Source organism: Chlorocebus sabaeus, chromosome 13 (assembly GCF_047675955.1).
Source record: "Chlorocebus sabaeus isolate Y175 chromosome 13, mChlSab1.0.hap1, whole genome shotgun sequence".
In the NCBI taxonomy this organism is placed as follows: Eukaryota; Metazoa; Chordata; class Mammalia; order Primates; family Cercopithecidae; genus Chlorocebus; species Chlorocebus sabaeus.
The window spans coordinates 64,885,756-64,913,624 of record NC_132916.1 but is presented as its reverse complement, the minus strand read 5'-3'; the positions used below and the strand labels follow the sequence as shown (position 1 = coordinate 64,913,624).

Below are 27,869 nucleotides of genomic sequence, written 5' to 3'. Positions count from 1 at the left end.
CCAGCATCTGATCATGTTATTTTTGGCTCACAAACCTATTGACTCCTTACTACCTACAGAATAAAGTCAAAATTTCTTAACTTCACAAACATTACCAAGCTACCATTTTAGTTACTTTCCTTCCTTCCTGACACAGACACTAAATTTCTGCCAATATAATTCTTCACTTTGTGAGTCACTGGGTAAATTGGAGATAGGAAATAGCATGGTATACCAGGCTGAAATACCTCTTATTTCTCTTTTTCATGGCAAGTCTACACTCACTTTTAGAGTGAGTTCAAATTTTAACTTTCAAGAGGCCTGGATCTTCTAGACTCATTTTTACCTTTCTCTAAAATTGTTTATACAGCTACTATTGCCTCTATATCCTGAAGCATTAATTTATAAATGTACATTCCTACTTATATTACAGATTGCAGCCTTCTTAACTGAGAGGCTCATTAGCTTTTGCACTCTGTGGGACCTTGCTTAGGGCATCTAACACCTAAGGACTGTCAACACATCTTCATTGAATTATTGCACTGAATGAGAATTTGACTAAATGAATATGCTATGACTACACACTGTGCACTAATCTTTACACTGTCTTGAAATGATGACAGAAAAGACTGGGAAGTTAATGTAGGTGGAGTAATATCAATATATCTACATTTTAGAGTAAACAATTGAACCTGACACTTGAATATTTATAAAGATACTCATAGAACACATAGGAACTCCTACAATAAAGGAAAAGTACATTAGTATTCTCCCTTATCCCTTGAAGTGTTTCCTCGTGGGCAACTATCCTACATATCGTATTGTCAAGTTTCAGAATGGCAAATCCAAAAGCTTTTCTCATTTTCCCTATCAGAAAGCATGAACAGGAGGGAGTTCCCAATTCAAAAACTGGAGACATTCCTAACTTGCCATTGCAACGTGACTATATTCTAGAATGTATACTAACTCAAAACTCAGTGATTTTAGGAGATTTTTGGCTGAAAGTAAAGCTTCTACGCACAGGTTTTGACTTGTTTTTAGTTCATAGGTGATTGTTCTCATATCAGATGAGGTTTTATGTTAATTTATTGTCTTCCATAATTCATTTATTACTGTATCGATTAAGTTATAATTTATGAAGTCAGTAAAAATTTAAAGTAGAAGAAATATCAGTAAATTTTACCATAGGTAGTTTTAAACAATTATTTAACAATGATTTTCCAGAAATTTACTAAGGAATAGTAATTCTTTTTAAGAACAAGAAAAAAAAACCCACAAAGAACTACAGTAACTTTTAAAATATGTTAGCTCACATTTTTTCAGATGTGCATGAAGAAATGGAATATGTAGAAAATACGGATGTCACATAAAAGGAAGACTAAGGGAAAGATGGTGATCACGACTTATTTATTACAGAGAAAAAGGGAGAATAAACAATGAAAATACACGAATATCTGAGAATTTAAAGTCAAACTGAAAAGTTTTCCCTAGGATCCTAGTAGCTCCCACTGGGAAGAGTATTTGTGTTCTTTTCTATATCTGGATCACAGCATCGGGTAAAGGTTGTTTGCTAAGTCTCACAAAAACTTGGCTTCAATTTTATTTGCTGAAAGTTAAAATTTGTCATGTCTACTTTCATTTCCTTTATTTTTCCTCCTATTCCCCACTCCTGTTTTTCCTATTTCAACACCTTGATTTTAAAGATAACAAGATTACAATTTTTTGTAAGTCCTTAGAAGTTTTTTTAAAAAATATTCATTTAGTGTCTTACTCAAATGTGTTTTTGGTGATGAGTTAATCTAACAATAAGCATCATCAAAGAAAGAAGTCATTATTTGGAACATAAATCTAAGGATCCAAAATTATCTTTTCTTCATAATACTGCAATATAGATTTGTAATTCCTCATTAACACCACCCCACTGTCATCTTGTAGTGGCTGCATAAACAGCTAGATGATTACAGATAAGAATTATTGTTTACTGTCAATGTAGTAGGCACTGTGCAGGTGAAACTTGCTGATCACAAAACTCCTCTATAATAAAGCAAGTGGAGAGTCATAAGCATGTTCAATAACCTCAGAACTAAACTCCACCAGTTGAGGTAAACAGGCTAACAAAAAACTCGAGATATTTCCTCAGAAGAATAAAAATTTCTACCTACTCCCTAAATCTTTCAAATAAGTGTGGCTTTCAAAAGTTGGAGAAGGGAAAGAACAGATGGGGTTGTGAAAATGAAGCATGCAATACCGATTAAACCATAGGGCTGGACATGAAGAAGAGTCTTGAAGACTTCTGCACAAGATAGTATTAAGAAACCTATTAACCTTCACTGAGAAGCCTAAAAAATACTTGAATAAACAGATAAATATAGGAATTATCAACACTGTAAATATTATTTACTCTCAAATTATATCTCACTGATATAATACAATTTTGATTATAATCTTAGTGTAGAAAATATACAAAATTAATATTTCAATTTTAAAAATTACATTACAAAACTAAATGTACAGTTTGGGCCAGTTTGGGTCCTTTGGAAGACATATCTATGATAGCATATATAGGAACAAATATAGAAAAATGTTAATGATGATCGTCTCTTAATGGGAAGATCATTGTTAATTTAATTGTAATTGATATCATTTAGTATATTTAAATGAAGTCGTTACATAATAGAGCTCTTGAAGTTTATTGTTGTTTTGAAGTTTGAATGAAATGGAGAGGGAAGTGGTTGTAATCTATGAAAATTATGGAAATATGGAAATTTAAAATTATATATTAAACATTAACCATCTGGCTTTTCAATATTATTGGTTTTAATTGACTTAATAACTCTACATGGTATATCTCTTTCCTCTTCTACTTTTTAGCAATTTCTAGAGTGCTTGGAAAGGGTTCTGTAAGTTAAAAAATATCTCATCAATTTTCTCAGCAAGTAGATTTACCTTCTGCTTTACCAACATAGAAGCCCTCAGACAAGACCCCTTCCAAATCACATGATGTATCCTGTGAGCCCATGTTCATGGGCACCCATGTATTCTTCCATTCTCCCTCTTTTTGTATTACAGGGTATGTACTTCCCTCACATAGCTATCCTCCTTTTTAATATATGCACGTCTCTCTTGCCTTCTTAACAAGCTTAAGTGATTGAATATTTTCCTCTCACCTCTTTCTCAAATGGACATTTCTCTTTAGCTTTAAAACTACTCAAATATTCCTCATCCCTTTATCATCACTTCCCCTACTCTTTCCTTCCATTAATAGTTAAATTCTGGAAAACTCTCTTTTGAGAGTGTTTGTTTCCTTAAGTTTCATTGTTCATTGCACTCAACCCTGGCTCTCTTCCCCTATCCTTTCAGTCTTTTGGTAAGACCACAAATGTTCTACAGGTCCCTGAAATCAGTGAGTCCTTTTCTCTGCTCAAAATGAAACTCTATTGTTGACACACACTTTCCTGAACTTCTATGACTGTCGCATTTGGCTACCTTTGATAGCAAGAGGAGACAGACAAATTCCTAGGCAGATAAGGATGAATCCCTAGTGAAACCCAACCTTCAAGCCAAGGACAGTTTAAACCTGAAAACCGAGCTCCCAGTCCCAGATAGAGTCCATGATCAGGGTGAGAACTTCTATCCCCATCTTACCCACTCTCTCTCGGTTAATTGTGAATTATGCCTTTTAAACAATTGAATGGTGCTTTTTCCAAGACTACCCATGGACCAAACAGCACACATCTCCCCAGCCTAAGCCCATAAAAACCCTGGACTTAGCCTCACAGATGGCAACTTGTTTTCAGGTTCCATATCATGGCTAAGAGCTTTTTTTCTGTTGCTCAATAAAATTCTACTCTTCCTTACTCACTCTCTGATGTCCATGTACCGTATTCCTGTTGGTCACAGGACCAGAACCCAGAACTCGCCAAACTGCAGGAGTGAAAGAGCTGTTACACTCCTGCTCACGGAGCTGCAGGCAGCAGGATTGAAAACAGTGGTAACACTCCCAAACAACAGGAGAGAAGTAGCTGCTACGGGAGGGGAGGAATGAAGCCCCTGGGTAGTACTCCCTCCAGCTCACTTAACTATGGGAGCAAAAACACCACACATTTCTGGGGGCTCATCTAGAATCTTTGGAAGGGTGAGTAAGAGCAAACCTGTGACTGTTTACTTTCATTCCAAGGCTTCTCATCCTCAGATTTTTTTCTGAAAACAGATAAAACACCAGATCTCTGTCAGCCAGTTAAGAGAGGATAGTGTAGCTGCTGAACTAAAAGACTCAGAGGACAGGCTTGCTGAGGAGGACTTTGTCACCCCCCTTCACCCTAGGCTGTTGGGAATGTTGGCCTTGCTCAAATCCAGTTTCCCTTCACAGACATCTAGCCATCATATGGGATCAGAATAAGGTCCTGAGGCAAATGAAGGTATCTGGCCAAAGACACACCTTGATGTTACCCGAAAGCACCTAAACTGCCTCTAATCCCTGACAGAAGATTCAGTTGTCTGACCAAGACTTCCAGAGAGATAACATTACTGGGTAGAATGAGCACTTGGCTTAGTCATCAGGAGTGTAATCCAGAATGATGTTGCTTCTATCTATTCTTTGAAACAGGCGGATGTAACAATTAAGAGAGTTTTCTTTCCCCTGTTGAAGAAACTCATTAGTACAGGGCAAGAGGCTACTTCCACAAGCCACCTTTCCTCCTCTGCTTTTAAGTTGTTTTTTTCCCACTATGTCAGTAGTCAACATAATCCTGTGAATACTAGGAGCTTTTCTGTGCAAGGGACTATTTTTTTTTTTTTCCTTTTGGGAGGGATCTTATTAGGCCAAGTCCCCAATTCCCAGGACTCCCCTTTTTTCCTTTGTTTGAGAAGGATCTCATTCCACAGATTTACCTTAACATTACTCCAATGTATTTTCCAAGCTTTGGTTTGGAGCCCTGAGAAGAAATCTAGATCTGAGGGAACCAGAGGCAGTTGACAGCAGAAGGCTGGGGCACAGAGTAGGTAAGCATGACTATCCCTGCTAACTGGGCCTTCCTGCTTCATGGGTGGATGACTCACTCATATCCATGGCATAGATGAGGCCTAGAGAACTCAAAGATTACCAACAGCAGAGGGTTAGGGTGCAGTGTAGGTAAATGCAAATATCCCTACCTGTGGGCCCTCTCACCCCATGGCTGGAGGTCACCCTCACATCCATGGGTGGCTCCTATAGTGGCTGCCAGAATAGCCAGGTGCGGTGGCTCACGCCTGTAATCCCAGCACTTTGGGAGGCTGAGGTGGGTGGATCATGAGGTCAAGAGATTGAGACCATCCTGGCTAATACGGCGAAACCCCATCTCTACTAAAAATACAAAAAATTAGCCGGGTGTGGTGGTGGGTGCCTGTAGTCCCAGCTACTCAGGAGGCTGAGGCAGGAGAATGGCGTGAACCCGGGAGGTGGAGCTTGCAGTAAGCAAAGATCGCGCCACTCACTCCAGCCTGGGTGACAGAGCAAGACTCCGTCTCAAAAAAAAAAAAAAAAGAATAGCAGGGATAGTCATGCTTACCTGTGCTATGCTTTAGCCTTCTGCTGTCAACTACCTCTGATTTCGTCAGATCTAGTTTTCTTCTCAGGGCTCCAAACCAAAGCTTGGACAATACATTGGAGTAATGTGAAGGTAAAGCTTGGGAAAGGAAAGGATGGAAGAAAGAAAGGGACACCTTTTTTCTCTCCCTCACATACCCCAGGTTTTAGCAGGAAGAGAGAAAGGAACAAAGGGATGCCACTCTTTTCAGATAAGTAATAAACCACCTTCATCCTGCACTCCTCTTGGGTACATCCTGAATCACTGGGACTCCTTTGACCTTCAGATTCTGGATAGAAAACACCTTATGGATCTAGAACCAGAAATACCATTTGACCCAGCAATCCCATTACTGGATATGTACCCAAATGATTATAAATCATTCTACCATAAAGACACATGCGCACATATTATGGCACCATTTGCAATAGCAAAGACTTGGAACCAACCCAAATGTCTATCAATGATAGACTGCATTAAGAAAATGTGGCACATATACACCCAGGAATACTATGCAGCCATAAAAAAGGATGAGCTCATGTCCTTCACAGGGACATGGATGAAACTGGAAACTATCATTCTCAGCAAACTAACACAGGAACAGAAAACCAAACACTGCATGTTCTCACTCATAAGTGGGAGTTAAACAATGAGAACACATGGACACAGGGAGTGTGACATCACATACAGGAGCCTGTCAGGAGGTGGGGGGAGGAGGGGATGGATAGTGTTAGGAGGAATACTTAAGGTAGATGATGGGTTGATGGGTGCAGCAAACCACCATGGCACGTGTATACCTATGTAACAAACATGCACATTCTGCACATGTATCCCAGAACTTAAAGTATAAAAAAAAAAAGAAAAAAGGGGGGGGGGGAACACCTTATGTTCCTTTGTACAAGAGCATGGCTGAGTTATAAGTTACAGAATGGAGAGACTTAGTTTCCAGAGGAAAGTATTAATTTTAACACTATCCTGCAGTTGGAACTTTTCTGTGTATTCAAGGGCAAATAATCTGAGGTCCCATATGTGCAGGATTTCTTTGCCTTGCAGGATAATTTGGACATTTGCTGACATTGTAGGATTGATCCAGCCCTCCTAGCGGTCATCTCAGGACAGGTTGCAAAATACAATCCCAGGAGACTAGGGAAGCAAATCCCAGAGGTGCCGCCCAGGGGAGAATCAGCCTCTTCTGGTCCTGCTTTTCCTGGTCCATCCTATCTTCATTATCCAGGTTCTCTGTCAAGCTTATCCTGCTCTAGAAATCCTTGTTTAGGTGGGCTCCAGCCTCAGTCATGCCCCTACAAGAGACGGCTTATGAATTTGGCCCCAGTAAAGCTCAGGTTCCCTTTTCTCTATAGGACTTAAGAAAATTTAAGGGGAATCTTGCTAAGTTTTCAGACAACCCTGACAGGTATATAGAGGTATTCCAGAATTTAACCCAAGTATTTGAAGACTCCTAGAAGGACATTATGTTACTTTTGAATCAAACCCCGACTACCACTGTGAGGCAGGCACCCCTGCAAGTGGCAGTAAGTTTGGGGATGAGCTTTGTATCTCATATAGTGCCAAGGAAAAGGAAGAGCCTTATCCAATTGGAAAAACAGTAGTACCATTGGAGGATCCTAACTGGGACCCCAATGATGACATGGAGAATTGAGGAGGAAACACTTTCAGATGTGCATATTGGAGGGCTTATGAAGGACTAAAACTAAGCCTCTCAGTTACTCCAAACTCTTCATGATAAACTAGGGATCAGACGAGAATCCCACTGCCTTCCTGGAAAGGCTAAGAGAGGCCTTGGTAAAGCACACTTCTCTATCTCCTGATTCAGTCAAGGGACAACTAATCCCTAAAGGATAAGTTTATTACTCAGGTGGGCCTTGACATCAGGAGGAAGCTGCAGAAATAGGTGATGAGACCAGAGAGTACTTTAGAGAACCTCCTGAAAATGGCCACCTTGACTTTTTACAATAGGGATCAGATGGAGGCTCGAGAGAGAGGGAAAACATAAGAAAAAGGCAGAGGTTCTAATGGATGCCTTGCAGGCTTCCCAACCCCAGAATCCTTGAGATGCACTTGTTAACTGCTAAAATGTAGCAAACCAGGGCACTTTAAGAAGGACTGCCCAGGCAGCATGAGGAAGTAACCTCAACCCTGTCCAATATGCAGAGGGGATCACTGGCGGGTGGACTGTCCCTGGAGACAGAGGTCACTGGATTCAGAGCCAGTCTCCAAAATGGTCTAGCAGGACTGATGGGTCCCAGGGTTACTCTCCCCAGCTCCAATGGCTCAAACCACCATTATTGTCCAGGAGCACCAGGTGATTCTGAAGGAGGAAGGGAGGAACTCCTGGATACTGGAGCTGCCATTTCTGTTCTCTGCAATCCAGGCTTCCCTTCCTCCATTAGCAAGACTGTGAAGGGGTGTCTCAGGAAAGCCTTTAATCCAATATTTTCCCCAACCCTTTACCCCTTGGTTGTAGTTGGGGAGTCCTTTTGTTTACTCATACCTTTTAAATCATACTTGAAAGCCCAACTCTTCTGCTAGGAAGGTATATTTTAGCCCACATGGGAACCACCATCCTTATGGCTCCAGGACAGACTATTTGTCTCCTCCTGGTGGAGACTGATGTTAATCCAGAAGTTTGCGCAACTCACAGGAAAACTGGCCGAGCCACAACTGCCATACGGGTCCAAATCCACCTTAAGGATCCCACCTCCTTCCCTAATCAGAGACAATATCCCCTAAAACCAGAAGCTAGGAAAGGGCTAGGAGTCATCATCGATAATTGAGGATGCAGGTTTTCCTCAAATCCTGCAATAACTCTTGTAACACTCCGATACTGGGGGTAAAGAAACCCGACAGGAAATAGAGACTGGTCAAAGACTTCCACCTCATTCATAAAGGTGTAGTTCCAATTCATCTGGTGATTCCCAATCTCTATACCATACTAATTAAAATACCTGAGTGATCTAAATGGTTCGCAATCCTGGACTTGAAGGATGCCTTTGTCTGCATACTGCTATACCCTGACTTCAAATGTTTGTTTACATTTGAGAATCCTTCCAACCAGACCACCCAGCTAACCTGGATGGTATTACCTCAGGAATTCTGAGACAGCCCCCACCTGTTTGGGTAGGCATTGACAAAAGATCTAAGTTCTTTTATATCCAAGTTAAAGTTTTACAATATGTAAATGACATTCTTTTTTGTACCTCAACTGAATAAATTATTCAAGAGGGCAGTGAAGCTTAATTTTCTGGCTAACAGAGGATATAAGGTCTCTGTGTTGGTTAATATTGAATGTCAACTTGATTGGATTGAAAGATGCAAATTTTGTTTCTGGGTGTGTCTCTGAGGGTGTTGCCAAACGAGATTAACATTTGTGCCTGGGAGAAGCAGATTCACTCTCAATCTGGGTGGTCACCATCTAATCAGCTGCCATTGTGGCTAGAATAAAGCGGGAAGGAGAAGATGGATGGGCTGACTTGCTGAGTCTTCCATCTTTCATCTTTCTGCCATGCTACACACTTCCTGCCCTATAACCTCAGACTCCAAGTTCTTCAGTTTTTTGACTCTTGTACTTATACCAGTAGTTTTCCAGGGGCTCTCAAGCCACAAACTGAAGGCTGTGCTGTCAGCTTTCCTGCTTTTGAAGTTTTGGGACTTGGGCTGATCCCACTGGCTTCCTTGTGCCTCAACTTGCAGATGGCTTATCATGGGACTTTACCTTGTGATACTGTGAGTCAACTCTTCTTAATAAATTTCATTTCATATACACATATATCCTATTAGTTCTGTCACTCTACAGAACCCTTACTAATACAGATTTTGGTACCAGAGTGGTTCTAGAGGAAAATAATTTTAAGGATAGATTTCTTCAGTTGGTTTTGGGGTTTCTGGAGTTGGCTGCTTAATCTGATTAGACTCAAAAATGCTAAGGACTCTACTCCTAATAGAATGGAGAACACTGATGGTCCTTGGTGTGAACTGTTTACAGACTCACGCAAAATAAATGCATTTGATAATTCTGATTCACTACTTGTGAGAGGCAAGGATTTTAGTGACTCTATGTCTAATACCTTTTACCATATGTGTTAAACCAAGGAATATAATGAAGTTGGCTGGTTGGTCCTAAGTTTGCTGGAAAAAGTGTTGAAATAAAAGAATGAGCTCAAAGATTCTAACTCCCAGTTCCAGAAGCACATACTAAGCCTCGAGTCTTCTAACATTACCTTGAGTGAGAGTCTTATCTCTTATAGACAACCAGCAGAAATTGCCAAAAATCAGACACAAGTTTTTATCACGTGAGTGGCTGACCTGCAATGAAAAGTGCATGCTCAGTCTTACCAGATTATCCACAATTAAAGTGAGGGCATTGATTGGAAAATAACAAGCCCCTGAAACTTGGAATGGGGACATGTGGGAGGAACCTGATGAAGCTGAGGACACTGAGCTTGTAAACTCTAATGAGACTTTTGGCCGGAGAAAACAGCCTTCCCACCTTCAGTGGTGGCAACATCCCATCCCCCACTTATGATGCCATCAGCCTTTTCACCTTCGTCTGAGGAGAATAACCATGCCTTGGCTGAGGCAACAGTGATGGCCTCCCCTCAGGCAGTTGCCAGGAAAGACAATGTTGAGTCTCCTCAGAACCCACCCCCAACACCCCTGTTTGCTTTTAGACCTATAACTAAAGTCCCGGCAGACCCCTAGAAGTGAGGTTCAGAGTGTGACTCACAAGTTGTGCTACATCCCCCTAAAATGCTTGCATTTTCTAATTTATATAAGCATAAATCTGGAGAGCAGGCATGGATATTAGGGTGTGGAATAATGGTGGAAGGAACATAACGTTGGATCAGGCTGAATTCATTCATTTTGGGGCCACTAAGCAGGGATTCTGCATTTAATGCTGCAGCTTGGGGAGTTAAAAAAAAACAAAGTTCTAATAATTTATTTGCTTCATTAGCTGAAATATAGATCAAAAGATAGTCCACAGTAAGCAAGCTGGAAATGCTGTTTCTCCCTTGGTTTAATGTAGAGGAAGGGATCCAAAGGCTAAGGGAAATTAGGATGCTAGAGTGGATTAGTCACTTTAGACCTACCCATCTCAGCAGGGAGGATCCAGACGACATATTATTCACCAATACCTTGCCAAATAAGTTTGTGAGGGGAGCACCTGATTCCTTAAAGAGCTCTTTGATTGGTCTTCTCTGTATTCCAGATCTTTCAGTAGGAACCACAGTCATTCAATTATAAAATTTAAATGCAAAGGGAATAATTGGATCTCAAGGTAGCAGGAGCCAAGAGGTGGCACTCAACCATCAAAGGCAAAGTGGGCATAGTTACCGTAATGGACAGCAGAGGCAAAGCAGCAACCAGAAGAGTCTGACTCATGTAGAGCTCTGGCATTGGCTAATTAGTCATGGTATTTCTAGAAATTAAATTAATAGGAAGTCTACTGCATTCTTACTTAATTTGTGTAAGCAGAAAAGTTCCAGGTTAAGTAAACAAAAGACTAATTTTAATTATAAAAATGGAGAAACACAGCCCCACAACCAATTTTCAGACTTGTACCAGTTTACAAATCCAGAACCCCTTGAATGAAGGGGAGACCGGGTCCCATTGAGGAAGGACACCACTACACTACCGACAATTTATACTGTTAATATTTCTCCCATCCTTCCCCAAGGAGACCTCTGGCTTTTTACCAGGGTAACTGCATTGGGAGAAGGGGAAATAATCAGATCTTTTGGGAACTACTGGACACTGGCTCTGAGCTGTCATTGATTCCAGGGGACCGAAAATGTCATTATGGTCCTCCAGTTAAAGTAGGGGCTTATGGAGTTTGGGTGATTAACGCAGTTTTAGCTCAGGTCTGACTTACAGTGGATCCAGTGGGTCCCTAGACTCATCCTGTGGTCATTTCCCCAGTGCTAGAATGCATAATTAGCATAGGCATACTTAGCAGCTGGCAGAATCCCCACATTAGCTCCCTGACTGGTAAGGTGAGGGCTACTATGGTGGAGAGGACAAATGAAAGCCATTAGAGCTGCTAGAGCTGCCTCTATCAAGAAAAATAGTAAATCACAAACAATATTGCATTCCTGGAGGGATTGCAGAGATTAGTCCCACCATCAAGGACTCCTATGACATCCCCATTCAACTCTCCTATTTGGCTTGTGCAGAAGACAAATGGATCTTGGAGAATGACAGTGGATTATCATAAGTTTAACCAAATGGTGGCTCCAATTGCAGCTGCTGTACCAGATGTGGTTTCATTGCTTGAGCAAATGCCATTTTCTCCATTTTCTCCATTTTCTCCATTCCTGTCCATATGGTTCACCAGAAACAATTTGCCTTCAGCTAGCAAGGCCAGCAATATACCTTTACTGTCCTACATCAGGGGTATATCAGCTCTCTGGCTTTGTGTCATAATCTTGTTCACAGAGCTCTTGGCCACTTTTTTCTTCCACAAGATACAAACAGATCCATTACACTAATGACATTATGCTGATTGGACCCACTGAGCAAGAAGCAGCAAACACACTTATTGGTGAGACATTTGCCTGCCAGGGAATAGGAAATAAATCCAACTAAAATTACATCAGTAAAATTCTAGAGGTCCAGTGGTGTGGGACCTGTTAAAATATTTCTTCTAAGGTGATGGATACATTGCTGCATTTGGCCCCTCCTACAACCGAAAAAGAGGCACAATGCCTAGTGGGGCTATTTGGATTTTGGAGGCAACACATTCCTCATTTGGGTGTGTCACTCTGGGCCATTTATCAAGTGACCCTAAAGACTGCCAGCTTTGAGTGGGGTGCAGAATACGAGAAGACTCTGCAACAGGTCCAGGCTGCAGTGCAAGCTGCTCTGCTCCAAGGCCATATGACCCAGAATATCCAATGGTGCTTGAGGTGTCAGTGAGAGATAAGGATGCTGACTGGAGCCTTTGGCAAGCCCCCATAGGTGACTCACAGCAGAGGCCTCTAGGATTTTGGAGCAAGGCCTTGCCATTTTCTGCAGGTAACTCCTCTCTTTTTGAGAGATTCTTTTTTGAGAGACACTGGGCTTCTGTAGAAACTGAAAGTTTGATAATGGGTCACAAATCATCACATGACCTGAACTGCGTATCAGGAACTGGGTGCTTTTTGACCCATCTAGCCATAAAGTGGGGCATGCACAGCAATATCCCATCACAAAATGGAAGTACTATATACGTGATAGTGCTTGAGCAGGTCCTAAAGGCACAAATAAGTTACATGAGGAAGTGGCTCCAATGCCCATAGTCTCCACTCCTGCCACCCTGCCTTCTCCCTGACAGCCTGCACCAATAGCCTCATGCGGAGATCCCTGTGATCAACTGACAGAGGAAGAGAATGCAAGGGCCTAGTTTACAGGTGGTTCTGCACTATATGCAGGCACTACCTGAAAGTGGACAGCTGCAGCACAACAGCCCTTTTCTAGGGCATTTCTGAAAGACACTGGTGAAGGGAAAGCTTTTCAGTAGGCAGAACTTTGAGCAGTGCACCTGGTTGTGCACTTTGCATGAAAGGAGAAATGGCCAGGTGTGCGATTATATAATGATTCATGGGCTGTAACCAATGGTTTGGTTGGATGGTCAGGGACTTGAAAGAAGCAGGATTGGAAAATTGTTAACAAAGAAATTTGGGGAAGAGGTATGTGGATGGACCTGTATGAGCTGTCAAAACTGTGAAGATATTTGTATCTCATGTGAGTGCTGATGAAAAGGTGACCTCAGCAGAGGAAGATTTTAATAATCAAGTGGATAGGATGACTCGTTCTGTGGACATCTCTTAGCCTCTTTCCCCAGCCACCCCTGTCATCTCCCAGTGGGCCCATGAACAAAGTGGCCATAATGGCAGGGATGGAGGTTATGCATGAGTTCAGCAACATGGACTTCCACTCACCAAGGCTGACCTGGCTACCAATGACTGTCCAATTTGCCAGCAGCAGAGACCAACGCTGAGCCCTCTATATGGCACCATTCCTCTGGGTGATCAGTCAGCTACTTGGTGATAGGTTGATTATATTGTATCTCTTCCATCATGGAAAGGGCAGTGGTTTATCATCACCAGCATAGACCCTTACTCTAGATATGGGTTTGCCTATGCTGCACACTATGCTTCTGCCAACACTACCATCTGTGGACTCACAGGATGCCTTATCCACCATCATGGTATTCAACATAGCATTGCCTGTGACCAAGGCACTCACTTTATGGCTAAAGAGGTAAGGCAGTGGACTCATGCTCATTTAATTCACTGGTCTTACCATCTTCCCCATCATCCTGAAGCAGCTGGATTGTTAGAATGGTAGAATGGCCTTTTGAAGTCACAATTACGATGCCACATAGGTGACAATACTTGGCAGAGCTGGGGCAAAGTTCTTCAGAAGCCAATGTACGCTCTGAATTTCATTTACTATGTGATACTCTTTCTCACATAGCCAGAATTCATTGGTCCAGGAATCAAGGGCTAGAAGTGGAAGTGGCACTATACACCATCACCCCTAGTGACCCCCTAGAAAGATGCTTCCTGTTCCTACACCATTACGTTCTTCTGGCTTAGAAGTCTTAGTTCCAGAAAGAGGAATGCTGCTACCAGGAGACATAACAATGATTCCATTAAACTGGTAGTTAAGATTGACACCTGGACACTTTGGAGTCCTCCTACTCTGAGTCAACAGGCTAAGAAGGGAATTACAGTGTTGGATGGGGTGACTGACCCAGACTAACAAGATAAAATCAGTCTACTACTCCACAATGGAGGTAAGAAAGAGTATGTGTGGAATACAGGAGATCCCTTAGGGTGTCTCTTAGTATTATCATGCCCTGTGATTAAAGTCAATGGGAAACAACAACAATCCAATCCAGAAGGACTACAAATGGCCCAGACCCTTCAGGAATGAAGGTTTGGATCACTCCACAGGGTAAAAAACCACAACCTGATAAGGTGCTTGTTGAAGTCAAAGGGAATACAGAATAGACAGTAGAGGAAGCTAGTCATCAATACCAGCTACAACCACATGACCAGTTGCAGAAATGACTGTAATTGTTGTGACTATTTCCTCATTCTTTTGTTAAGAACATGTTTGTGTATGTATACACTTGGACTAAGAAAATATCTTCATTTTATTTCCTTTCTTTTTCTTTTATCATATGACAAAAGATTTATTGACTTCATATCAGCATTTAAGCATTGTTAACTTTATGTAATAGTATTTATGGTAAGGATTAGTGTGCTTCTGGTTGTACGAAGGATAGTTGTATTGTGTCAGGCATAAATATGACCTTATTATTAACTTTATTTGAAGATTATGTATGATTTCAGGAGATATGTATGGGTTCGAGTTGACAAGGGGTGGACTTGTAATGGTTAATATTGAGTGTCAATTTGATTGGACTGGAGGATGCAAAGTATTGTTCCTGGATGTGTCTGTTAGCATGTTGCCAAAGGAGATTAACATTTGAATCAGTGAACTGGGAGAGGCAGACTCACCCTCAATCCAAGTGGGCACCATCTAGTCAGCTGCCTGTGTGGCTAGAATAAAGTAGGCAGGAGAAGATGGGTGAGCAGACTTGCTGAGTCTTCCAGCCTTCATCTTCCTCCCGTGCCAGATGCTTCCTGCCCCATAACCTCAGACTCCAAGTTCTTCAGCTTTTGGACTCTTGGACTTAACCAGTGGTTTACCAAGGGCTCTCGGGCCCTTGGCCACAGACTGAAATCTGCACTGTTGGCTTCCCTACTTTTAAGGTTTTAGGACTCGAACTGATCCACCACTGGCTTCCTTGCTCCTCAACTTGAACATGGCCTATCGTAGGACTTCACCATGTGATCAAGTGAGTCAATTCTCTTTAATAAACTCACATATATTCTATTAGTTCTGTCCCTCTAGATAACTCTGACTAATACAGTATCAAAATCTAAGACTCAGCTCTGTCAGACTTCAGTGAACTACCTAGGTCTAGTCTTGTCAGAGCATATCAGGGTACTAGGTGAAAAAAGTATTAAGCCCATCGCTTCCTTTCACGGCCCCAAAACCCTCAAACAACTGAGGAGATTCTTGGGCATTACAAGATTCTGCAGATTATGGATGGATACCTGGGTATGGTGAGATAGCTTGTTCCCTATGTCACCTAATAAAGGATACTCAGTCAGCTAAGACTCACTCCCTAACTGGAGAACCAGAGGCTAAAAAGGCCTTTGACCAATTGAAACAGGCCTTGCTTGAGGCACCAGCCATTAATCTTCTCATAGGTAAGACATTCAATCTTTGTGTATCAGAAAGGAAGGGAATGGCTCTGGAAGTTCTAACCCAGGTCTGTGGTCCAACCCAGCAGCCCATAGGCTATCTAAGAAAGGAGCTTAATTTGGTGACTAAAGGATGGGTTGCCTACCTCTGAGGAGTTGCAGAGGTAGCTTTGCTGGTGCCAGAGGCTACTAAGTTAACCACGGGAAATAACCATTTATACCCCACATAATGTGGCAGTACTGCTGTCTTCCAAGGGAAGTTTCAGGCTACTGGACAACCACCTCCTCAAATATCAAGCTCTGCCATTGGAGAGGTCTACAGTCTAAGTAAAGACCTGTCTTTCCCTAAACATAGAGCCACCTTCCTCCCAGAGGAAGCTGGGGAGCCTGAACATGACTGTGAACAGACAGTAGTGCAAACCTATGTGGTCAAAGAGGGCCTCAAAGAAACCCCCTTAAGGAACCCAGAATGAAGTCTCTTTACAAATGGAAGTTCTTTTGTAGAACAAAGGATTCATAAAGCAGGATATGCAGTACTCACCCTAAATGACATTATTGAGAGTGTGCCTCTCTGCTAGGGCACAAGTGCTTAACCAGCTGAGCTAATTGCCCTCATGAGGGCTCTTGAATTAAGCAAAGAGAAAGCAGTAAACATTTATGCTGATTCTAAGAATGCTTTCCTAGACTTCCATGTCCATGCCACTATCTGGAAAGAGAAAGACTTCCTTACTGCTAATGGGTCTCCCATTAAATGCCATCAGGAAATTAACTGACTATTATCCTCAATTTTCCTTCCACAGGGTGAGGTAATAATATATTGCAAAGGCCACCAAAAGGGGATGGATGAAATAGATGAGGGAAATACATTGGCAGATGAAGCAGCTAAATCAGCAGTGAGAGGCCCCAGATTTCTGATCTACTTGATGCCCCTCTAATCTGGAAGGGCTCTATAATAAAAATAAAACTTCAATATTCTTCTGCAGAAATAGAATGAGCCACCTCTTGGGACTACACCTTTCACCCCTCATGATAGCTACAATAGGAGGATGGCAAACCATCCACCAACTTCCAGCCAATGGTAAGTTCTTAAAATCCTTCACCAAGCCTTCCACCTAGAAAAGGATAAAAATGTATCAATTGGTCCAAAGGTTGTTCTCAGGTAAAAATCTGCTAAAAATAGTCAAACATGTCGTTAATCCTCATGAGACTTGCCTTAAAAATAATTTCCCCAATCAACAGGTTCTCTCCTCTGGAACCCAAAGAATGGGAGGCTACCTGGGGGAAGACTGGCAGATGAATTTCACCCATATGCCAAAGATGAGGGGCATCCAGTACCTCCTGGTATGGGTAGATACCTTCATTAACTGGGTAGAAGCATTTCCATGTCAGACAGAAAAAGTCTTTGAGGTGATAAAAGTACTAATTAATGAGGTAATTCCTGGCTTTGGACTCCCTAAATACCTGCAAAGCCATAACGGTCCCTCATTCAAGGTGGTTGTCACCCAGGGATTATCAAAGGCACTAGGCATATAATACCCTCTCCATGTGCTTAGAAACCACAATCCTCGGGAAAGGTAGAAGAGACAAATGATTTTATGAAAAGGAACATCAGAAAACGGTCTCAAAAAAACTCATCTCCCCTTGATTACTCTTCTTGCTATTGCCCTGCTACATGTTAGAAACTCTCCTTCAAAGCTGGGTTTAAGTTCCTTCTAAATCATGTGTGGATGGACTTTTCTCACCAATGATTTCTTGCCAGATGAGGACACCTCAGATTTGATTAAACATGTAATTTATTTGGCCCATTTTCTACAGGAACTGAAACAACTGTTGGAAGTCCAACCCTGTAAACCAGGGCCAGTCATATTCAACCCGGAGGACTTAGTACTGGTACAGGCTCTTCCTTCTTTTTCTCTGTCTCTACGTCCTGATTGGGAGGCAGCTTACACTTTACTTCTTTCTACTGCTTCAGCAATGAAGGTCACTAGAATAGATTCTTGGATTCATTATACTCAGGTAAAGGCACGGAAAACTGATGGAATTACCTCTGTTGACCCAGAAAACCACATGAAGCACTAGGGTGAAGAAACTGGAGACTTCAAGCAAAAATTCATAAAAGATAAGTGTCAATAATTAACCTTTCATATATACCTTCTTTACAGTCTTGCCTATACTTGGTCTTCTCACCTTTATTGTGTTCCCCACCATAAGGTGTGTTTGCCAAGGGCCACTTAGTCCTGAATGCTTGTGGGATTATATACTCCGCTAAACAGCTACCTCTCTTCTAAAATGTAACTGCCTTCCCCCATACACGATTTAATTTCTTTCACCAGGGTGAAACAGCTCTGGCCACAACATATTTTTCAGAATTAGTCTATTTTCTTATTTCTGATATCTCTGGCACTAAATTTTCCCATTAGCTCTTCTTTATATAATAGTCATATTTGATCCATGCATACTTAACTTCCTTAAAAAATGTGTTTCTTCTGGCCTAGAGGCCATCAAACTCCAAATGGTCACGCAAATGGAGCCTTGGATGATGGCTCCGTTTTTACTGGGGACCCCCAGATAGGCTTCTGAGAGAGATGTGAGTGCTATTTTCCCAAAACAATGCCCCCCTCAACATAAATTAGTTATAACAGTCATTGCCCCTATCCTAAACAGTTACATGTACCTCTTCAGAGGGGGAATTAATAGTAACAGGAGACAGGCAAATTCTCATAGGTGAACAGGGATGGGTGACCAATGAAACACACCATTCAAGCCAAGGATAGTTTAAAGCCTGAAAATTGAACTGCCAGTTCCTGATAGAGTCCACAATTAGAGTGAGAACTTCTATCCCCATCTTACCCATTCTCTCTTGATTGGTTCCCTCTGAATGATGCCTTTTAACCAATTGAATGGTGCTTTATCCAAGACCACCCATGGACCAATCAGCACTCATTCCCTTATTCTAATCCTATAAAAACCCTGGACTCAGTCTCACAGATGACAACTTGTTTTCGGGTCCCCTCTTCTGGTTGAGAGTCTTTCTGTCACTCAATAAAATTCTACTTTGCCTTACTCACTCTCCATTGCCCACATACCTTATTCCTCTTGGTCGTGGGACAGGAACCTGGAGCTCACCAAACTGCAGGAGTGAAAGAGCTCCTGCTGGCTGAACTGTGGGAGGTGGGAATAAAAGAGCTCTAACCCTCCTTCCCATTCACGGTACTACAGAAAAAGAGAAGCCACAGGGTGCCACTCCCGCCCACTTCCCAAAAAACCAGAGTAAAGAAGCAAAGCTGCTGGGCACCACTGTCCTGCTCACTGAGCTAGAGGAGTGAAGAAGCAAAGCCACTGCATGCCACGTCCTCCCACTTGCCAAACTACGGGAGCAAAAAATGCCACACTTTGCATCACTATGCCAGATATTTCTAAATTTGTGTCTCTAAATTTCTTATTATGAATTATCAAGGCATATGTTGAATTATGTACTGTCTTTGGGTGCCCAATGGGTGCCACAGACTATACATGTCAAATTAATGATCTCTTACTCACTTTATCACCATGCTTATTTTTAAAAAGTTATCCTTAACAAACTAATGCAGGAACGGAAAACCAAATACTGCATGTTCTCACTTATTAGTGAGAGCTAAATAAGAACATGTGGATACCAAGGGAGGAATAACAGACACTGGGACCTACCTGAAAGTGGAAGGTGAAAGGAGAGATTCAGAAAAAATAACTATCGGGTACCACACTTAGTACATAGGTGACAAAATAAACTATACAACAAAACCCCATGATAAGAGTTTGCCTATGTAACAAACTTGCACATGTACCCCAAACCTAAAAGAAAAGTTAAAAAAAAAAGAAAAAGAAAAAATAGTGAAACTTACAATTTGTCTATTGAATGAATTTGAAGTCAATTTATCAAACATTGGAAAATATGTTAACTAACATAATTTGGAATAAAAAATTTCTATTTATTCATGTATTTATATAGGTAGATATTTCATGTCACAGTGTTTAAGAACATGGGGTTTTAGTTAAATATCTGAGCACAAGTGCCAGTTTTACCACTTAAAAGATGAAAATCTTGGATAATTTGTTTAATATCTGCCTTGACTCTCTCATGTGAAACATTCAAATTCATTTTGAGAATTAATTGACTTAAGTAGAGTAGAGTTGGGAACATTATCTGACTTAGTGAACATTCAATAAATATTAACAATTGTTTCCTATCTCACCTATATCACTTAATTATATGAGATACAAATCTCAGAATCATACATGAAATGTACTAGTCTCTTACCTTCATACCAATTCTACCACCAACTCCCAATTTTTAAGCTCTAAAGAGCTCTCAAAAGTGTTTATCTCACCCTCTCTCCATCATTCCTACTATAGTACTAACAACCATTATAAATCACTTATTTATTTCCCCTATCATTGCCAAACAAGAGTTTTAATTTTACTTACTAGAATCTTTTGGAGAAAATTAAATCTACTTAGTCTTCATTTCACTATGAAACCAACTGAAGGATTCCATTTCAAAACTGTACTAGAATGGTTTTAATTTATTTCCCATGTCATTGTGATATTGTGATTTATATATATTTTATCTTCATCCCCATTTTTTGACATACAGCCCTTAAAATCATTGGAATCTCCATAGCGATGAGTGTCTATTGTGTGCTGAGTTGAATGGTGTTTGATATCTCCTTGGTAGCTTCAGAATAACATGGATCATGGTAAAATCCAAGTTGCAATTTGGGAGTTGAGGCTTTTTAGCCCTACTCCCCAACCTCCAGGGAAGGGAGAATGACTGAAGACTAAGTTGATCACCAGTGGACAAAGATTTAATCAACCAAGTATTGTATGTAATGAAGTTTTCACTTAAAAAAAAAAAAAATAGGATTTTGGGAGGTTGAGATAGCTGGACATGTCCGGGTCCCTGGAGGGTGGTACACCTGGGAATAAAATTGAAACTTAGAAACTCTGCTCCCCTTCTTCCATACCCAGTCTTATACATTTCTTCTATAAGTAAGTGTTTCCCTCAGTTCTGGAAGCTACTCTAGCAAATTAATTGAATCTTGCTGGAAGGGTCATGGGAACCCCCAATTTATAGCAGGTCAGTCAGAACTTTAGGTAATAACCTACTGCTTGTGATTGGGATCAGAGATTAGGAGAAGCTTTGTAAAACAGATTCCTCAACCTGTAGGATCTGACCCAATTTTCAGGTAGATAATGTCATGATTGAATTGAATTAGAGGATATCAAGCTGGTGTCCGTGTAGAATCAATTGTTTGCTTGGCATAATGGAGAACCCTGCCCCCACCCCCCACCACACACACACATATATTTTGGATACCAGAGACACTGAGTTGTATTGAGATGTATACACTTTTTGTTTTTTGTTTTTGTTTTCTCTCTTTTCCTACAGAGCATACCTACATATAAAATTTCCTACCTATACATGCAAAGAAAAACAAGAATATTATGGTCAGGTAAATTTGATAAACACTATATACTATTCCATTTTCAAAAGATTGCCCACTAATTAGTTCTAGAAAAGATACTATTTTTCTTTGTGTAATCTAGTTTTTACTGATGTATTTGGTCATCAAACATTATTGTGAAGTAACATGATTAGCACAGCTTGGGACATGACATTCCATATAATGAGGGCCTATGAACTTTTTAGCAAGAAAGGGGCAAGAATCAAGTAGAGCTATGTTGTAGAAAGACAATTGACAGTAATATAAACAATTGATTGGATGCTATTTGAAATATATATATATACATTATAACTAAGGGTAGTAGTCTATGATTTTTCCTTAAGTATTTTCATGTAAACTAGTAATTCATCTTTTCAAATGATAACGCAAAACATCCTTTCAGTCACTTACGCTCAAAACCAGTCAATCTTTACTCTCTAGGTTCTCCTGCACTCTCCAGATAATTTCTAATTCCACTGCAGTCACACCTTTCAAAACCTTACTATCTTTAAAAAGAGAAATAATTAAAATAATTATCTGATTTCACCCTGTATCCATATTGTACATCTGAGCCAGATTAACATTACTATAGCAGCTATAGAACATGTAATTTTTCTAATAATGTCACAAATTAGTAAATTTTGACTGTGGGGGGAAGGCAGGAGATGAGGAGCAAGGGCAAATTTGGAAAAGGAACATATAAGGGAGAATAAAGAAAACATTCACACCAAATTAAGTGGAGGCTAGGAAAATGTCAGGAAAGAGCTGTAAGTATTGGCATCCTGGAGGAAATTACAGCGAATGTATATCTTCGATTAACTGTTCCCATCTTCAACCCTACCTCCACTCCAAATACTAGTGCTTCAATCCTCAGAATATTATAATAGTACCAAAAGCAACTTCTGAGGCTTAAAAACAGATGGGTTTCATTGCCTATAATATAAAGTACAAATCCCTTAGGCTAAAATAGTCTACCACAATCTAGCCACAGTCTATCTTTCCAATGTATATTTCCACAGTGACATTACATAAACTCTATGATAGAAAATTCTGGAACAATTAACATTCAGTTCTCCTTTCCTTCTTGGTACCTCAGTAGATTCTACTTCCCAGTCCTTTGGGACATAGTTTGGTCTCTGCAACAAATGGTGGTCAATGGGCTTTAGGTAGTAGTGATGCATGTTATTACCAGTCCAAACGTCTAATTGTGGAAGCAATGCTTTCCCTTCCTCTCTTATTCTGCTACACAGACTGAGAAAGACATCTATTCCATATACTTCAATTTCAAGATGGTAAAGTTTTTGTCAGCCTGAATCAGTGATTGACCTTGTGCAAGAGAGTTCCTCAACTGACCCTTGTGGGACATGAAAGTTAAGGAAGAAGTAACATTTTGCTTTGTTCAGCCATTGAGAAATAAGGGTAGTTAGTTACTGTAGTGTAATCTAGCTGATCCTTACTAGCAAAAGAACTTTATAAAATCACCTCATAATTCTTATAGTGAATGGGCATTCACCTTATTTGCATCTTTTCCAAGAAAAAGTAAGGGAAAATAAGATATCATAAGTCAGAGGAGAAAATGTAACAAAATCATCGTTTTAAAATTCTGTAATTATCCTGGAAAATAGTTTCTGGTAAAGGTCAGTGTACCATTAGTAAAGAAGCATGCTTTTCTTTTTCTTTTCTTTTCTTTTTTTTTTTTTTTTTTTTTTTTTTTTTTTTTGTTAGCATACCATATAGCCACAGAGAAGATATCAGTTTTAAGAACATCAATCTTCTAAGCAATCAATTCTGCACATTTTATTACAGTCATTTCACATAAAAAAAAGGAAGTTAGCACTCAAAGTTTCTAAAAAAAAAAGAAAGTTCACAAGAGACACATCAGAAAAATATCAAACAGTCAGACAAATGAAGAAAGAAGAATCCTCTCTGTTCTTATAGGAATAAACCTTGCACATTCTTTTCTGAGTTTAGGGCTGTTTAAAGTCAGCATGTTATTGTTATCAAGGACAGAGGGCTTGATTGTTTTCCTCTGGTGATTTTGGGTGGTGTGTTGTCTGACATGAAAGAGATTTTTCTCCCTCTTATTTGGATTTGCCTTCTTAGGGATTTTCTTTGTATTTAGTTATTTGAAGTATTTTTAGGCAGAATGAATTTAAAAGGCTTACCACTCACTATTTTTGTCTTACGTATTGGAGTTCTTCCCTCTTAGTAAATGGCTTTGTGCCATACAAGTATGGAATGATTCTCAGTCTGTGTTTTTTTAAAAAGGTATTCTTTTTCTTTATTAGAAACATACTATTTCCCAATTGCATTGATTCCATGACAGTACACTCTGCTGTGTGAGATCTTAAGAAAATCAACTAGGCCATGTGCTAGATGAGATAAAGAGAGATGACTAGCTTTCATGGCTTCTCATTTAAGGATATTGGAATTAGGGAAAGTCGGTCAGTAGCAGCATCATAGAAGCAAGACAGGAAGAAAAATCTCCTCTCTACCTGCTACAGCAGCTCCAACTTTTTCTTACAAGCCCTGTTCTTATTACTTTACATAAATCCACACTATCCCTCTTCCCACTCATCCAGGGAAAAACTGGATTGAATTATTTTACAAGATAAATTTTTCTCACATATGAATATTGAAACAAAATTGGATCAGTTTCTAAATATCATTTTGCTTTAATAGCCTTAGGTTAAAAATGAAAATTTAAAATATGGCCTTGGCTTGACCTTAGCTTTCTTATTTCCGACGGTCACTGTGGAGGGTTTTAAATAAAAGATGATCACGTTAACTGAGGCTTCTTCAAAGGTCAGCTTGTTTATTTATCTAAATAGATATATATATATATATATTTTTAGATAGTCATGTTTTCATTTGGAAGTTATCCATATGCATGGTTAAGTAATGCCTATTGTTTTAAAATTGCCAATTCCATGATTTAGTTTAAAACAAAGACATCCCTTAGAAAACTGTAATATGTCATTTCCTACATTCCTTGCTGTTATAGGAAGGAACTTGGGCAATGAGGAAATAGTGGCTTTCTTGGGAAACAGAAGGAAGTGCTGGGAGGACGTGCGGGGAGGACACAAAAAGAGACTTGGCCTACTTCTCAATTTTTTTCTAGGAATAGTTCCCCTCAAATTAAAAGCATTTCCTTATATACACTTACATGTAAATAAGTCAAGTTTCTTTCGAGAAAGAATGGCTGAAACAAAACCCAACCTACAAATTAGCTCCATGTTAAAGGAAGTTGGACTGTTTACGGTGCTGGAAGAGAAACAAGTTGACTTTTAAATTCTTGGTTTGTGATTATTGACCAGAAATATTTATTCAATGTCCCAATGAATGTGAAGCTGTGGTAAGTTAAATATTGTGCAGGGGAAAGGGTAGGGAAGAACATAGTTAACATGGTTTTCTGAAGAATTTCCTTGAAAAGAGGAACCTCACGTAATTCTGCTTTTTAGCGAAAAGGAAACAAGCAAAATTATGTAATTACAATAATACTCGATTGACTCGAGGGTCATATTAACATTTTGATTTCATATATTTACATTCAAAAAGACTCTCCAGCACTGTTGTCCAACACACAGAACCAGGTGCTAGAGATAAACAAAGATGATCCCTACTATGAAGGAACTTAAACAGCACCATCAGCAACCACCATATCAACAAAAATGAACTGGTATTTTTGGGTTCGTGAGCTCATCATCCAAGTATAAGGCTTTTATTATGGAGGTGTGAATCCTGGCACACATTTTATTTTTAAACGTGTGATAATGCAATCATTCTAAACCTATCTTACTTGATTTGAAAAAGCCTGTCATTGCAAGATGAAAATAAAAAAGAACTGTAATTTTATACTCTTTCAAAGTGCTTCCTGTTACTGCAAAAGTGGCCAGAATAGATTTCCAAATGACTCCTCATCATACTCCTCTTCTGTTCACACATGGCTCTGGGTCACAGGAAGATAAACAAAATTTCTGAAAAAAAGTAAAAATCTCCCTATTATATTTAGTTTTCATTGTTTTTAAGTAAATTGAATTCTACTCCATTTAAGGCAGGTATTAATTTATGATGTGTGAAAATATCTATAATTAAATATGAAAATATTCAAATATTTAAACTGAAAATGGTTTCTTATATGCTATTCTTAAATTGCATATAAAGTGGTTTTTTTTATTATTATTTTTTTAACTAGAAAACAGGGCTCAGGGTAAGTGATTTGAGCATTCTTTCTCATGCCAGTATAATATAAGCATTTGATTTAAATTCTATTTTAATCCAACTATATTTTCATGTTTTGCATTTGTAGCATACCCTATTCTTACACAAATTTATAAAATTGTTCAGTGTGAGTGAATCTATAGTAAATTGCCATTCTGAAGAATTGCACTGTTAATCAGTTCAGGAAAGGTCATGCTTTGTTTGCTTGTTCTATAAATCATGTACACATTTCTTCTAAGTTGTTTAAAGTGTGCAAGGTCTCAGTTCCACCAAGGAAGTAACTGCATATTTTTAAATGAAAATTTTCAACAGCTATCTTGGAAGAAGTGACATTGGTGCACAGTCTACATAAATACAACTAATAGTACATTCAAGGGCAAAAATCAGCCTGTGAAGATGAAACCAAAATGACTGGAAACAGAAGGCACACACTAAGTTAGTCATTGATTGATTTACTTGGGAGGGTCCCAGTAACAAGCTGACATTGATTTATCTTTTAATCTAACAGAATAACAACAAATCTTAAAGCAATCAGTTCTAATGGTCTTAATAACTCCAATCAAATTATTCACCTTCCACATTAATATAGGAGGTTGGCTTCATATTTATTCATCAGATTTGTCAAATAAATATCAGTTTGCCAAACTAAACCCTAGTCCTTCAGTCCTAATAGATTCTGTTAGCATTCCATTTTTAATTGCCCTCTTCTCATAATTAGGGTGACCACAGGTATCAGTTTGCCAGGCAATGGTCCTGGTTTTTGTTCTTTGCACTAGTACTCTTTTTAACAACGCTCCATTTTCTGAAGTGTCCTGATTTTGAAAGATAAAGCATATGTCCACCAAAGTTCATAACTCCACTTTTATTAATTTGTGTTTCTTTAGGGCCTGTTAAACCCAAAAATCTTTAAGATCTGTGTGAGCAAATACGTGGAAAATACACGATTTAACAAATTGACTTGATATTTCCACACCTAACCGAAGAAAGAGCTTTCCTCAGCTCCAGGAGGTCCACAAAAATAGCAGGCTAGTGAGATAAAACTTTGCAGACAGGCTGCCCTGTGCAAAAAAGGCAAGTCACAGCTTGTTTGTTTATTTGATTTGATGTCTCCTAGTACAAACTTTAAATGTCTAAGATAGTGGTGTTTACTAATATCGATCACATTTTGCATTGGTTTTAGGCTCTGTAACTACAGGAGTTCTGTTAAGGAATGGAAATGGTAAGCTCAGGAATCATCAGGATACTTTTGATGTCACACTGACTCTTTCACCATCAAAGTAATAGTTTTTCAAAGAGACATGCTACGGGGGCCACCTGGGGCTCTTCATGAGGTGATGATAGTCGAGTAAATGGACCCACTGCCAGGAGGGTGTGTTCAATGGATACAAGGTAAGGTTGATACCAGAGAGGAGAAATCAATGGCCACAGCAATGCAACTTCTAGGAGTTTCCAAGCTAATGGATTTTTCATTTAGGTGGACTGTGAATTTGATACTGTGAAGCATTTACTTTATTTAGATCAGGATTAAAAAGGAACACCTAAAAAGGCCACATAGGATAAAGAGGCTGTGAGATGCCTTCAAAGAGATGAGCATTTCCCAGTGGATATAAATAGATTGTTGTTTTGATATACTTCAAAGGTCATCAGTCAACTGTTCTGTTTCTTTCTCTCACTCTCGTTTCTCTCCATTTATTTCTGAAGTACAGAAGCACACATTAGAAAAAGAAATTGAGTCAATGAGCCAACCTATCCCTAGCTGTAACAATAAAACAAAAATTTAGAATGAAATTATTAGAGGTCTTAAAATTCAAGTTCCACATGCTCAGATACATGCAGGCCCTTTTAATTCAACTAAAATGTACTTAAAGTCTTTCAAAATGCATGGAAATGGTGAACTCAACAGTCTTCTTTCAACCATAAGAATTTGAGAAATCATATTGCCAACTTTTGCCCTTTCTAAATTTATAGCCAGAAAAAGCCATTAACTTCAGGTGCTCTGCTTCTCCATTTAAATTTCATATAAAGGATCCATCAAATTACTAATTGCTGATAATAATCAGGTTTTACCAGGTTTACAAAGCCAATTTTGAGGTGCTAATAAGCCCTAATGGGGAAATCAGTACTCAGTTAAATAAACAAATCATCAGGTTTGCAGAATAGTTAATATGGACAGAGTGCAAAATGGCTAATTTCGTTAGTACCCTAAAATATTGCTCAAGTGAATGTTGTAAACATTATCTGAACACTATGACAGGAGAGATGGCCAGTGGCATAAAAGAAAAATATGTAGTCCTGACTTATTTATATTTAACTGAAGAGAGATGCATGGAAGGCATAAAGCA

General features: G+C 39.5%; 1 pseudogene; it reads left to right on the top strand.

Moving 5' to 3' along the window:
- The first annotated feature begins 3,853 nt into the window (after positions 1 to 3,853).
- On the top strand, positions 3,854 to 14,140 carry LOC140713217 (uncharacterized; annotated as a pseudogene).
- The last annotated feature ends 13,729 nt before the right edge of the window (positions 14,141 to 27,869 follow it).